This window comes from Stomoxys calcitrans, chromosome 1, assembly GCF_963082655.1.
Source record: "Stomoxys calcitrans chromosome 1, idStoCalc2.1, whole genome shotgun sequence".
Lineage (NCBI taxonomy): Eukaryota > Metazoa > Arthropoda > Insecta > Diptera > Muscidae > Stomoxys > Stomoxys calcitrans.
In genome coordinates, this window is record NC_081552.1 from 22,151,976 (window position 1) to 22,168,046 (window position 16,071).

The following is a 16,071-nucleotide window of genomic DNA, read 5'->3' on the forward strand; positions in this document are numbered from 1 at the left end:
AGTTCAGACCCGGCCATAACAAGGACGACCGTTATCAACGAACTAAAAACTTGAATCAGACTGCAGTCATAGACATGAGAGAAGTATTCCTACTATTCTTTTTTTTTTTTTTGGACTTTAATTGAAATGGCAGAGTACGACTCTATATGCCAGGTTGTACTTCCGAAGTTGGTATCCCCACCAACTGTATATAAAAACACGTGTAATAAAATTACAGAATTAAAAACAATGTACAGTTATAACTGTACTGAGTATAACGATGACTATGCACCGAATCCCGAAGCGTCCACTTCAGACGAATTCTAAATGCAAAGTGCTACTATTCTTTAAAGGAATTTTCGTGATCAAAGTACACTTGCATTATATACGAGCGAAATGGTCTGCGCACAGCAGAGATGAAAAATGCAAAATTTAAAATGGTACTAAAAAGGTAATTTTTGGATCGAAAGAGAACTTTTAAGTTTTGCATAAAGATTTCAGCCTTACCGATTACAGTTTACACAAAGTGTGATGGAAATTTAAGTAAAGAAAACTCCAAAAAAGTTTTGGTTCTTAGTCCGAACTTTTTTAAGTGTCATTTATTTATTTATAATCCTAACCGAAGACGAAGCTGGCCACCGTTGCGCAGAGGTTAGCATATTTGTGAGGTATCTAGCCTAGCTACTACTGCGATGTGGTGTCGCTATACCACTCGGCACATCGTTGAGCTACAACTTTAATTGGACTGCACTGTGTAGTACGTAGAAGTGTCTGCTGTACCTTAAAGGAAGCCGAAGACGAAGGGTTTGCGATATATCTGATATATACATATATCGGAAATGGTCGGACGAGTTTGTGATTGCACAGTGATTACCCAAAAACACAAATCAGATATTCAAACTTCAAGTGAAGCAACAAGAGGCAACGCCTCACACTAAAACCTCCCAAACGGCCATTTAGACCGATCGGTACAATATGGGACGTAAATAAAAGGTACTTGGGAGTCGAGCACGAATCTCATATAGAATTCGGATGCTCAATAAGTCAAATAAGTGATATTGCCCCCTTTCTCTAAGCGATTGGGAGTCGAGCACGAATCTCTTATAGAATTCGGATGCTCAATAAGTCAAATAAGTGATATTGCCCCCTTTCTCTAAGCGATCTGCATAACGCAAATTCGACAATGGGATGCACTTGACTCGATCGGCTAACAACTGAATCGTGGCAAATTTGGTTTAGTGAGAAATACTCGGCTCTTAAGACAAAAAAAGGTTCAATAACATCGAAATTGCTTGAAAAGGTACTAATTCCGACGAGGGGGTACTACGGTATTACTCGGGTGAAGAAAGTACTAAAGTACTGACTTTTCCATCCCTGGCACATAGTATTTTTTATTTGTATTCCCCACTGTTAAGTCTTTAAACGATTTTTTCTTTTAAGTTATGAGAGAGAAGAAGTAGGCCATAAAGAGTAAAAAATGATACCTTTTGACCACAAAAAGTACATTTTTGACTTGGTTTCAATACCACTTCGTCAACCTCATTTATCATTTCTGTGCTACGCATAATCATCATTATAGGGAACTTTCAGGACCAAATCCCTTTAGTTTATGAAATGGAAATGCAAGGTTACACAGTGTTAATCGAAAGTTCAATTCCATTAATGTAAGTATTGTGTATAAAAGGTTGTGAAACCAATAACGACTTAAACGAAAAGAGGACAAAGGGGAAAATTATACAACTATTTTAACTAAGTAAATCTAGAAATAGTGGAAAAGGGTCCATTGGTCTCAGGGATTCGGAGCGGAGCGGAACAGGTCCAATTTTGGCGAAGCGGGAGCGTAATTTTTAGAACCCGGAGCGGAGCGATTTCCAATCTCAAAATCCGCCCCTCTTCAACAAAATAAAAAATTTTTATATACAATTTTTTTTTTTGGTTAACGAACTTGTTATATTGGTGAAGTGGAACAAAAATTTTAAACTATTTATTTAACGCGAGATGACTTAAGAGTTGACTTTCGTAAAATCGTTATCGAAATCATATTAGAGAAACGTTTTCTACCAATTTTAAAAGGTTTCGTCTTAAAGTCAAAACAAGTAAAAACGAGCCTCGGTCGGGCCATTGATAGCATTTGTCAAGTTGTTTGCACGGTTTCTCTTTATGGGCAGAAACTAAAAAGGATCAAGTAACAAACATCATGAGTAAAATCTAACTATATTTAGCTGTCATGGAGACCGTTCTTCCGGTTTAGGGTCTTAAGATAACAAAACTCGCATTTATTGTCCCATTTCGCTGAAATTTAAGACCACAAATTGCCTATATGGGGCCAAAATAAAATTTGGCTGCCATATAGAACAAGCTACTGATTTAGGAAGTTCATAACAAGCGCGCCAACCACCCGATTTGATCGTAATTTAGGACGGTGAGTTTTATTTGGCCTGTCGACATACGGAACGAGTATGGTCCAGATCGGACTGTTTTTATAAATATATATATATATATATATATATATATATATATATATATATATATATATATATATATATATATATATATATATATAGGTCGGTACATGTTAGGATATAGTTGTTATATACGATTTGCTGAATTAGGGTTTTAAGCCCACAAAAGCCCCATTTATTATCCGATTTCGCTGCAATTTGAGACAGTGATTTGGATATTTAAATATGATCAAAATCGGCCTATACTTGGATATTTATAATTGAGATACATAAAAATTATATACATTTAAATACATATAGTATTAGAAAAGGAAAAAAAAAAAATTAAAATTATTCAAAAAAATTATAAAGACTAAAATTATTAAAAACGGGAAAAAAAATTATATGCTTACATAGAAAAATGAATAGTAAGTTTTTTCTTAAAATTAAACGCATTGCTAATGGATTGTAGGTCATCAAAACTGCTCACCAATTTGGATCCATGCGGTGATTTCGACTTGATTTCATGATATGACAACAATACCATACAAGCTAAGGTTGGAAAATTTCGGACTTGTACTTGGGGTCATTATACTGGTAGAAACGAATGTTGTCCCTACACTCCTGAATCTCACTAGATAGCATTAAAGCTGATAATCTAGGGTTGGCTTTTATTTTCCTTGCAATCCATTGTTCGTTACACCATACATACATTTTTGGTCGTTTTGAGATTCGAAGTCAAAGCCATGTTCATCGAAATCAAATCATTTTGAAAGAATAAACATTTCGACTTGATATTTTCCTCTGATATACAGCGGTCAAAAAAAGTATTCATCATTCAATGTTTTTTTTTTTTTAATAAGTCTACAAAAGACAATTGGAATAAAAACATATTAAACTAATGATGCAGTAGTGCTTGTGTGATATATATGTACACAATTTCATTGTTTTTAAAGAAAAAAATAGTATTTATTGGAACAAAAAGGGCCATTTTACAGCTGAACACAAAAAATTAAACAAAAAAAGTATTCATCATTGCAAAAAAACAAAAAAATAAATAACATAATTTAAAAAAATTAATACTTTGTTATTCGACCACCGCGTCTTATAACTTCTTTTAAACGGTTTGACATCGATTGGACTAATTTAGCGGTTATATTTTGGTCTATATTAGTCCATTCCTCCATTATCACCTGTTGCATTTGACTCTTGCTCGAAAAATTGCGCGTTCTCAATTTGCGTTCGAGATGTTCCCAAAGATGTTCAATTGGGTTCAAGTCGGGACTTTGAGGAGGAGTTTTAATGACTTTGGGGCAGTTATACAGCATCCACATCTTGGTATTTAAAGCAGAATGTTTGGGGTCATTATCTTGATAATATTGAAAGTTATTACCAAGCCCAAGTTTTACAGCACTATCTTTTAAATTCCTCTTTAAAATGTCAATGTAATACTTATGATCCATTACTCCATTAATAATTTCAAGATTTCCCGCTCCTGAAGCCGCCATACACCCCCAAACCATTAAACCACCTCCACCATGTTTTACAGTAGCAACTGTGTTTCGTTCTTCAAGCTCTGTATTTGGTTTTCTGTACACTATGACCTTTCCATCGCACCCAAAAAGATTAAACTTGCTCTCGTCTGCAAAAATGACTGTTTTCCAAAATGATTCGGGCTGTTTTACATACATTTTTGCGAAGTTTAGCCTTTTCACTCGGTTTATTTTATTTATAAAGGGCTTCTTACGTGCAGTTCTTCCTCTGTAACTATGCCTTTTGAGTGTATTTCGAATTGTTTGTGTAGTAACTTCCTTCCCTAAATATTCCATAGTGTTTTTACGAAGAATGGTCGCATTTGTCTTCGGAGTTTTCTGAACTTGTGCTTTTGGTCGACCAGATCTTGGTTTATTGTCAACAGTTTTCGTTTCTGTCCACTTTCTGATGATGGATTGTATAGTAGATCGTGGTCTATTTAATATTTCACTGATAGTTTTTTGAGTTAAACCATTCCTGTGGTGTTTTATTATCAAAACTTTTACCTCATCAGAAACCTCGTTTTGCTTACGACCCATTTTGACAAAAACTATATTTTCAATGAAATTAAATATTTGCTGTCAAGGGCAAAGCCTCCTTTACTAAATAAAACAGAAAAGGGGGATTCCCAAATAATATTTGAATTTGACTTTGATGATAGCACATCAATGATGAATACTTTTTTTGTTCTGTTTTTGGTGTTATTATATAAAATTGCATTTTTTGCGCTAATTAAATTTATTTTTTGAATTTATTTTAAAACATATTACGAAATATAAACTATTGCATAAAACTGCATTATTTGTTTACTTTAAATTTTCTTCAATTACCCAAAATAAGTGAATTTATTATCAATTTTGCTAATGATGAATACTTTTTTTGACCGCTGTACATATTAATAAAGATTTTGGGGGATTGCAAATAGACCATAACGGAACAGATTTGAATATAGCTCCCTTATTAAATGGACCTTCGATTTGACGTGTTGAGTCCATAGAAGCCTCAATGCTTACCCAATAGTGCGCTCGAACATTACATTTCAGGCATATAGCTCCATAAAAAAATATACATCGCAACAAACTGTCTCCACGATTACAAATTGTGATGTTCTATGAGCCCAAGTTTTTGGCAAATCGGCAAATTTCATAAATAAAGTACATTATCTCTAATAACCACCACAAACGCCGCCGAGATAATTCCATAAATAGATGTCCCCAATAAAACCCATTCCCCGATCCTACTTCTTGAGGTCCTAGAATTCTCAATCATTTACTTGAGATTTCTTGAAATTAGTACATATGTGAATCCATCCGTATGGTTTAGTGTGTGTAAATTTGTACCAGGATGCATGGAGGTGGTTGCACAAAAAATGGCATGGCACGGCATGGCATTTTTCGTTTTTGTCCTACAATTTAACCCACTACCCTTGAACTCACACTGACGTTGAGCTACCCACTTAACCCAAATCTCCTTAATGAGTTCTAAGACCCATATTTCGAGGTTTTTTTCCACATTCTGTGGATATAATAAATTACAGCTACTTTGGCAACCCTATAAGAGCTGCAGTCTACACTGCCAACAATAACACCAATCATTCGAAACCTAGGCAATTCATCAACACTCGTTCAGTCACTCACAAACACACACACACATACGCCATCATCAAATCATACAATAAAATGCTTGTCTACAATAATGCTGCTCTTGTCTTTCGTTTTCATTTTTTGTAGAGTTTCGCTTATTTTGTTGTCACTGAAAGTAATAGCAACACCATTAACGGCAACAGCAACAACAAAAGCAGAAACTGTGTAAATAGAACAAGTAACACGTTGAAATAATTATTTAGATGGCAATGCTGTAAGTAAGGCCTACTACAACATTGTACTATGGTAGCTGTAGCAAACATGTATCAGAAATGACGAGAAAAAACAAAGGAATACGAAACGTGGCGTTAATGTTCAATAAAAAAAAATTGCAATCGAAAAGTAGATCGCGCAAAGTTGGAAAGGCAAATTTACATACATTCAACACTAGACTTAAACTATAGGAATGTTTCATTTCACTATGATGTATACATTTCATTTTGTTTGATTTAGGTTATTTTTTAATTTGTATTTTACACATTCACTTTATTAAATTGACAAATTTCTTTTTTTTTTTTTCTCTTTTCGTCTTAAACGAATTCACACACGCTCGGTTGCCGATTTATGTATCTAAATTCGTTCACGCGCTCATTTTTCCCTTCACCATCTTGTATCGAAAGTTACAGAAAACAAACTGCAAAACAGCTCTTCACTCTGAAACCAGCAACATGCCGCAGACCCCATTAAGAATTGAATTCATACAGACACAGAGCGCAAAATGCCTCAGCAACAACAAACAATGGCTTAGCAAACAGTAAGGCAAACATAAACAATGATCTTGAGTTATGCTAAACTCGTACCAACGCCTACAACACAACTAAAGCAGACAAAGAGATAGTCAGGCACATGTCAAACAAAAGAGTTTTGTTTTGTAGTTATTCATATACAATTGTTTACATACATATATACACATATTCTTGAGAGCGAAGTAAGAACCACAACAAAGGTAATTATAATACCTCGAGTTATGTTCAAAGAGACTGACCAGACACTTTAATTTTTGAAAGAGAATGAGGGAGAGATTCAGTGAGTTGTGCTTCTACGAAAGGCTATCGATGGGTAGTGAATGTCAAAAAGGGTTACCATACCAATGATCATAAATATAAAGTGATAGGGAATTAGAACAGCAACAATTAAATTCTATGGACAATTTTATCCAGATTTGTTTCTACAGAAAATTAATGATAAGTGCACAGTGTGTCGTTTTATGTGTTAAGCCTTCCTGATACCAAATCTATTTCTAGGTGTACTATTGGGTTGCCCAAAAAGTAATTGCGGATTTTTCATATAGTCGGCGTTGACAATTTTTTTCACAGCTTGTGACTCTGTAATTGCATTCTTTCTTCTGTCAGTTATCAGCTGTTACTTTTAGCTTGCTTTAGAAAAAAAGTGTAAAAAAGTATATTTGATTAAAGTTCATTCTAAGTTTTATTAAAAATGCATTTACTTTCGTTTAAAAAAATCCGCAATTACTTTTTGGGCAACCCAAAAGTATACCAAAGCGCACAGTGTTTTTGTTTTTTTTGTGAAATCATTTTAATTGTTCTACATGCGCCTTCTTTGAGTACTATTACTGGCACCCAATGGGTCTGAAAATTGTAACAGAAGTGCACAGTGGGTCATTTTGAATTGTGAAAATTTTATTTGACTACATGTATTCTCTATGTGTTTTATAATTGGCGCCCAGCAGGTCTTACAAATGACTACGAACACAAAAAATTTTGTCATCATTGAGATTTTTGTTGTAATTCAAAAAAGTAATCGCGAAAAACATGCGCAAATTGAACTTAGCACCGGTCGTAGCACGGAAATTGATCTTTTCAGGAGTTATAAGTTAAGGAGACAATTGTCTCCTCGAAAGGAGAATATGTTCCATTCAAAAAAAGCGCAAAATACCTTTTTTTTTAACAAACATTTTGGAAAGGGAGTGAAAAACTGCGCTTGCGCCATACAGATTCAAGAAAGCCATTGACAAAAAATGGGGGTTTACACCACGTGTCATGTACTGGGTGACACTGCAGTTGACAGGCCTATAATGCTGTGGTGGACGTTGCTACAAATATATCAATAATAAAAATCAACAATTAAAAACAATAATCCACCTACTCTTCAATACTCATCCGGATGGATTGTTTGTTCATCACAGCCGCACTGAGTACGATACCATCTGATGCGATGAACTAAATGCGACAACAAAAGCCTCTGGACCGGAGATGGTCTGTATGTCGATTTTTCAGGTTTTCGACAGTCAAAAAGTTGTAAACCTCATATACTTGTATAACAAGTAGTTAACATCATAAACCTCGAAATTGCTCCGCTTCTTGTTTAGTTTCGACAACATACCAATGTTTTAGATTTGTTGTTGTTGATATAGCGCCTATGCAAATTATTTAAAATTTTAGAAATTCACAAATGCCGCCAGTATCTATTAGTGAGGGAGAATAACAGTAGAAATAGGTTGTTGATGTTCTCGACAGGAAGTCAGACTTTTTCTTTTATAGGAGCACGTTCTAACCTATGCATCAGTGTTCAGAAATGTACAAAAATTTCAACCAATTGTACGATTTCCTAATTATTTTTCAATTGTCAATAACTAGTTGTTTTTAGCTAGGTTTATGACGTTTCTGACGTATGTATTATGCGTCGGAAATGTATGTCATATAAGTCGGAGTTTCCAACAGACCAACATTGCTTATTCATCAGGATCAGGCTGAAAGGGCAACGAATGACTGATGACCACAAAGGGGGATTGTGAACATTCCAAAATTATGTGGCCTGGTCTAGACTTGATGAGGTCAACCGCTCTGCTGTCGTTGGCTAAAGGAAACGTCTTAGCCATAGTGTCCGTTATGACAGAAGATGAGAGATCGTTGAGGAAGAAGAGACTATAGAACATCAGCTGTTTGTGTGTCCCGCTCTGGCAGGCGGAAGGAGTTCCACTTTAGGGTCTCATTTCTTTAAGGGCTTGTCTGAATTAGAGGATGTGAACATTAGCAGGTTTTATACCTTCCACCATAGGATGGAGTATACTAATTTCGTCATTCTGATTGTAACACCTCGAAATATGCCTCTGAGACCCCATAAAGTATATATTGGGTTGCCCAAAAAGTAATTGCGGATTTTTCATATAGTCGGCGTTGACAAATTTTTTCACAGCTTGTGACTCTGTAATTGCATGCTTTCTTCTGTCAGTTATCAGCTGTTACTTTTAGCTTGCTTTAGAAAAAAAGTGTAAAAAAAGTATATTTGATTAAAGTTCATTCTAAGTTTTATTAAAAATGCATTTACTTTCTTTTAAAAAATCCGCAATTACTTTTTGGGCAACCCAATATCAAAGACATGACCCTAAAAATATACAACAAGGATTCCTTGCCTACACTACGTTTCTACCCGGCAAGTCAATTTAGAACCTCGTTTATTAGAGCGCTGACTTTTTGATTTTTTTTCTCAAAGATTATTTTCTGATGCACGAATGAATGAAAGTTAAAAACGTTCACGCGCAATCCACTTTGAAAATAAATTTTCGTGAACCCTTTTTTATATCATATTGTGCGAGAGGTTTTTTTCCCCATTCACCTTATATGTAAGACTAGCTGGACTGGGACCGCTCCGCTGCGCTGTCTTTCACTCTGTTATTTTATCTGAGCCCTAACGGTGACGTCAGGAAATATGTCCTGTTTGGGAGTGCTGGTACGGCCTTTCAGATATTTCGCGCCAATGTGTATATTATATTGGTGCTTTTCTCCCGAATGCCTTTTATTGGAGCCTTATATTGCTATGGTCGGTAAATATGTTCGGTATGGGTGTGTTTTAGGGGGTGAGGCGGATCCCTATATATATCAGATTCGTGCTCTGGTGTCAAATACATTTCTTTTGAGTCCCATATTGTCATTATTGGTTTATATTCCATTTGGCTGGTGGCTTTGGAGGTGGGGCGGCCCCCTAGATATCCCCCCCTAAATAAGGATACAAACAAAAAACCTGTATTTAAGTTATTATAAACTAAATTTCGCTTAAATCGCCCCATCCATCTCCGAGATCTGGCGTTTTTGAAAATAGGACAAGGGGAGAGTTCGCCCATTAAAGTTTGGATGTTAGATCTACTTCATTTTCTTGGATTTGGTGGTGGATTGAAGCAGCCAAACTCTTTGCCCCGAAAGTCGATATCAGATTCATACTCCACTCCCAAAAACCACATTGGAGCTACATATTGCTATAGTCGGTATATATGTGTGGTTTAGAGTGAGTTTATGAAATGAGGTGTCCCTGAAACACTTGACCATGAAACAGATACAGATTTGAGCCTCTTTTTGCCGTATTCCACAAATATGTCCAGTTTAATGGGTATGCAGGGTGGGCGGCAACCCACGTACTTGGCCCTGAAAAAATATTTGCAACGTGCTCTACTCTCAAATTTCTTTAATTTGAGTTCTAATTGCCATTGGTTTAGGGAGAGTTTATGGGGTGACACGATCCCCAAACATTTGGCCTCAAAATTGGATATCAAATTCGTTTTCTACTATCAAATACCTATTATTTATCGCCATAGTAGGCAAGGGAGATTTGAAGGGAGTTTAGAGGCGGACCCTGAAGTAATATCAGCATCGTGCTAGAGCGCGATTTTGTTTGAACCCCATAATGTCAAGCATTTTGAAGAAGGCTATCGATATTCAGGGCTACGGGTCCCGTTCAGATTCACACTACTTATTTTTTTTGTATTGGTTATCTCAATCATATTTTAAAGCGACCACTTGGGATATCACATTCTTAAAGATCCTCTTGTGTCCATCCCATTTTGGGGCTAAAAAGTAAACTCTACTACCAAAGACCTTTAATTTCTATCCTGATTGGCTTTCATATATTATTCCATATTATTCATATATTATTTTTAATTCCTTTTTATTTTTGGGTAGGATCGGGGGAGGGTAATCCCGCTCTGACACCTCCTTTCATTTGAGTACAATATATACTCGGTCATCCTACATGACAGTTTGGCGTTGCATTTATTAGGAGGAGAGGTTCGGTCCCCCCGACGCTAGCAACCAAACGACAATTTATTTGAGTCTTTAATTGTCGCGATGTACTGTCCTGTGGAACGGTAGGACGGGACCCAGATACTTGAATCTTTATACCAACATTAGATTCGAAATATACTATCATAGACCTTTATTTTAATTGACATATTATCCCGATCGAACTACACGTACAATTGAAGGGTATTTAGTGGGTGGGCCGGTCCCAGACTCTGTCCTAATTATGCATACCAGATTCGTAGTCAACTCCCAAAGGCTTTTCATTCGATCCCCATTTGGTGACGTTGGACATTTATGCCTGTTATGGGGTTGGGGAGGCCCCGTAGACACCTTGGACCAAATTCATACAACAGATATGTATTCAGCTTCCAACTATTTTTCGCTTGATACCTATATTGTCCCAATCGGTTAATATGTCCTGTTGAGGGGTTTTGGGGGGTGGGGGTAGACACCAAGGAATAAATTTTTATATCAGCATTGGACTCTACATTTAAATAGCTTCCATTGGATATCAATATTGTCCCAATTGGTTAGTTTGTCCTCATGGGGGTTTAGGGGGGTTCTTTTTTTGGGGTGGGGGACCCCCCGAAAACTAAGAGTGAATTTAGTATACCAAATTCGTACTCTACTCTTAAATACCTTTCAATTGATACCGATTTTGTCAAAATCTGTACACATGTCCGCTCGGGTGGGTTTTGGTATGGGGCGTCACCCAGGTTATTTGACTCCAAAAATTTTTAGCAATTTCGTGTTTTTGGGGTACCATAAGGTGGCATAAAAAATTTCAAAACTCCGAGAACTGGTGTTTATGAAAATTCGGTTATGGGGGAGGGTCCGCTCCCCCTTCGGACATCAAAAAATGAAGTGGCCTATTTTCACTAAGGGCCCAAACTCTACCATCTGTGAAAATTTTATGAAAATCGGTTCAGCAATTTTTGAGTCTATACGGAATAGACAAACAAATGAATAAACAAACAAAGCGCAACAATTTAATTTTTTTATAATAGATTTTATCTAATCTTATTCCCACAATGTTCAAAGACCACACATGGCTACCCTGTAAAAATGCAAACTTTGCAAAATGCTCTTTCTCTCCAGACCTTGTATTTGGATTTTGACAACCTCATTGTCACATGTCAAACATAGGAGTAAACTCTCGCGCTATAAAACGCTCAACAAACCAATCACAACTCTTTTTCTCTTAAAAAAAAAAACAAATAAATAACATACCACAGATACACTCATACTTACTTTTTTTACTCAGAATGAATCAAACAAAATTTGCTTGAAATAGAGTTCTCTATTAATAAATCACCTTCTTAATATTCAGACCACGTCACTTTATTTTATAATTCTCTCTTTGGTATGTATTTTTTTTTACTATTTACAGCCGTAGGGATTTCCCCAGATGTGAAACGTAAACACATGTGTATATGCACATATATTATAAACAATTTTGTTGGTGTTCATAAATTAAAGGCTGAGACCAACACCGGCCTCTTTATTAATGCGCCCTTTGTCAATCACTTGGTTAGCGCATTTTTTTTTTAAATATTTTTCTGTTTTCAACCCTGTACTACGCGCCTATGAGGAATACGTCCGAAGTCAAACGACCGCTATGTAGAACTGGAGAGAAGGTTGACGTTTGAATGGACAAGTGAAAGAATTAAATTTTTTTTGTATTGTTTACAAAAATAAAAAAACTAAAAACAAAACGCCAACAATAAGTGTGAACTGGAAAATCAGATAAAGATAACAAATAACTAGTAAAAGCGTGCTAGGTTTGGCCGGGTCGAATCTTATATACCCTCCACCGTGGATCGCATTTGTCAAGTTCTTTGCCCGATATCTCTTTATAGGCAAAAAACGAAAATGAATAATAATTGCCATGCTTTTGGAGCTATACCAATCTATGAACCGATTTGGGGCCATATTTGGTTTGGCTGTTGGAGACCAAAGTGGAAGTTATTGTGCAAAATTTCACCCAAATCGGATAAGAATTGCGCCCTGTAGTGGCTCAAGAAATAAAATTGGCAGATCTGTTTATATGGGAGCTACATCAGGTTATGAACCGATTTAGACCTTACTTGGCACAGTCATTGGAAGTTAAAAGAGACCACTTATTTCAATTTCAACCAAATCGGGTAATAATTTCGCTTTCTAGCGGCTCAAGAAGTCAATATCCGAGATCGGTTTATATGGGAGCTATATCAGGTTATGAACTGATCAGAACCATACTTGGCACAGTTGTTAGGAATTAAACAAAACACTTTGTGCAAAATTTCAGCAAAATTGGATAAAAATTGCGCTCTCTAGAGGTCAATATACAGAATTTGTTTATATGACAGCTAAATCAAAACATGGACCAATGTAGTCCATTTAAAATCCCAACCGAACTACACTAACAAAAAGTATCCACGCAAAATTTCAAGCGTCTAGCTTTGTTCCTTCGAAAGTTAACGTGCTATCGACGGACGGACGGACAGCGCTAAATCGACTTGAGATGTCAAGAAGATCAAGATTGGGTCTCAAATCAAAATTTCGATGTGTTACAAACGAAATGAGGAGACTAGTATGACTCTTATCTTAAGGTGGAGGGTATAAAAAAACACACATAAATAATCTGTTGTTTATTTTTTCAAGTTATTGGGTTATTAACTTGGGGGAAATTAAGAGAAACAATTCAATGAATGCAAAGAGAAACATTTTAATGAATGCAAAGAGAACAGTTAAAGCAGTAAAGAAAAAGCATAGAAATTCTCTCTCTCCCAACAAAATAATTAAAGTGCCAACTAGGGATGGAAAATACAAATTTTGAAATGGTACTAATAAGTTACTTTTTGGGCTGGAAGAGTACTTTTCAGCCTTTCATATTCTAAATAAATCAAGCCTTTGATATACCCACCACCGTAGGATAGGGCGTACATTCATTTAGTCAATGAAATGTTGATTTCCGACCCTACAAAGTATATATACTTCGGATCGTCGTAAAATTCCAAGGCGATTTAACGATGTCCGTGTGTCTGTCCGTCCGTCTGTTGTTATCACTATATAGCCCTCAAAAAATTAAATATTGAGCTGAAATTTGGCACAGATAAGTCTTTTTGATGCACGCTGGTTAAGTTCTTAAACGGGCCAAATCGGACCATATTTGGATATTGCTGCTATATAGACCGATTTTCCGATAATGGGTCTAATGCCCATGAAGACTTTATTTTTCATCCTATTTTGCTGACATTTGAGACATTGGGTAGGCTTCTCGACAACTGACCCAAATATGGTTTAGATCGGTCCATATTAAGATATAGCTGCCATATAGATCGATCTCACGATAAAGTGTCTGAAGACCATAAAAGATTTATTTATTACCCGATTTCGCTGAAATTTGGAATTATGCGCAATTTAAAGCCTCCCATCATCTGACCCAAATATAGTACAGATCGGACTATACTTAGATATAGCTGTCATATTGACCGATCTGCCGATTAAGGGTCTGAAGCCCATAAAAGCTTTATTTTGTAACCGATTTCGCTAAAATTTGAAACAGTGAGTTATTTTTAGCCTCCTGACACCCGACTTAAATATGGTTCAGATCGGACTATACATATATACAGCTGCCATAATGACCGATCTGCCGATAAGAGGTCTGAAGCCAATGAAAGCTTTATTTATTAACTGATTTCGCTTAAATTAGAAACAGTGAGTTCTTCTGAGCCTCACAACATCCGACCTTAATATGGTTCAGATCGGTTAATAATTGAATATATTTGCCAAGAAGACCAATATTTTGTTCTTTAAAATGGAATAGTGACTTCTATATATTACACCACTCAATGTCCGTGCCGAATTTGGGTGCTTAAGTTATCCAATTTTCACCGGATTGTGACGAAATGGGGTTTACATATACACCCGAGGTGGTGGGTAGCCAAAGTTCGGCCCGGCCGAACTTAATGCTTTTTGCTTGTAAAGATTTCAAGTAAAATAAAATAAAAAAAAAAAATTTAACGGCATCACAATACGTTATTATACCCACCACCATAGGATGGGGTTATTGTAATCTAATCATTCTATTTGTAACACCTCGAAATATTGATCTGCGACTGCATAAGTATATATGTTCTGGATCGTCTCGACATTCTAACTAATAATGTCCTTCAGTCTGTCGAAATCACAATAGCGGTCGAACGAGTACAGCTAGCCGCTTGAAATTTTACACAGATACTTATTATTGACGAAGGTTATTGGGGATTGCAAATGGGCCATATCGGTTTAGATTTGGATATAACCCCCATATATAAATCAATCCCCCGGTTTGACTTCTTAAGCCCCTAGAAGCCTAAATTTTCATCCGATTTCGCTGAAATTTGGAACAAAGACATGCGTTATGACTTTCAATATCCATGCCAAGTATGAACCGAAACGATCTATAAACAGATATAGCCCCCATATAAACAGATCCCCATATTTGAGTTCTTGAGCTCTTAGAAGCCTCAATTTTCATCCGATTTTGCTGAAATTTTGAATATAGACTTGAGTTATGACTTCTAACAACCATGACAAGTATGATCCGAATCGGTATATAAACAGATATAACTCCCTTATAAATCGATTTCCGGATTTGACTTCTTCAGCCCTTAGATGCTTAAATTTTCACCTGATTTGTTTGAAATTTGGGCCAAACCCCTATCTTACGACTTAAAACATCAATGCCAAGTATTATACGAATCGGTCAAAATGTTCATATAGGCCCCCCAAGTACCGGTGTGACTTTTTGGGACCAAAATAATTCAAATACAAACTCAGTTGATAAGGGTCAATTTATAGTGGTGGGTACCCAGGATTCGTCCCGGATGAACTTAGCACGTTTTTACTTGTTTTTTGACTCAATAATTTCAAACCAGGTACATATACCAATTACATGGTATAAGAGTATTTTACTACTTTCAGTGAGTTAGGTTCAAATATAAACCTTCTTCTGGATCCACCGGTATTCTATTGAGGGTGAATGTGGGAAGGCACCAAAAGACTTCGCGTTGTCAATTTCAATGGAAATTTGGATAATAGTTAAGCCTGATAGAGGATCAAAAAGTCAAATTATATGACCCATGTATTTTGGATCTATGTCTAGACATAAGTCGTTATTTTCCCACTCTTAATCACCAAACGACATGCATAATGCAAGTTCGATAGTGTGACGGTTTTTCGCGATTTCTGATTTAGGTAATATTTTTTGAAGCAAAAAAATCTTGCTGGTTCCATTCAGTAGAACATTCTCTTATGACTTATGACAACATTTTAATAAAAGTATTATGTTATCATTGAGATTTTTGTAGTGTTTCAAAAAAGTAATCGCGAATAACATGTGTTTTCGAATGTGAAAAACGAACAGATGGAAAGGCTTGAAAAACATCCAAATTCTCCAAACAATTCTATGGGTTTGAA

The 16,071-nt window shown here is 36.1% G+C and overlaps 1 protein-coding gene across 4 annotated transcripts in view; it reads right to left on the reverse strand.

Moving 5' to 3' along the window:
* LOC106085042 (calcium-transporting ATPase type 2C member 1) overlaps positions 1-16,071 on the reverse strand; it is a 661,371-nt gene that overhangs the window by 136,266 nt on the left and 509,034 nt on the right. For 2 of the 4 annotated variants that reach the window (XM_013249050.2, XM_013249048.2), the window contains exon 1: positions 5,976-6,272. The exons of 1 other annotated variant lie outside the window; for it this stretch is intronic. The gene's annotated coding sequence lies outside the window, so the exon portion shown is untranslated. Of the gene's footprint in view, positions 1-5,975; positions 6,273-11,880; positions 12,255-16,071 lie in introns of those variants that run through there. One more of the 4 variants, XM_013249052.2, reaches the window with a different exon arrangement.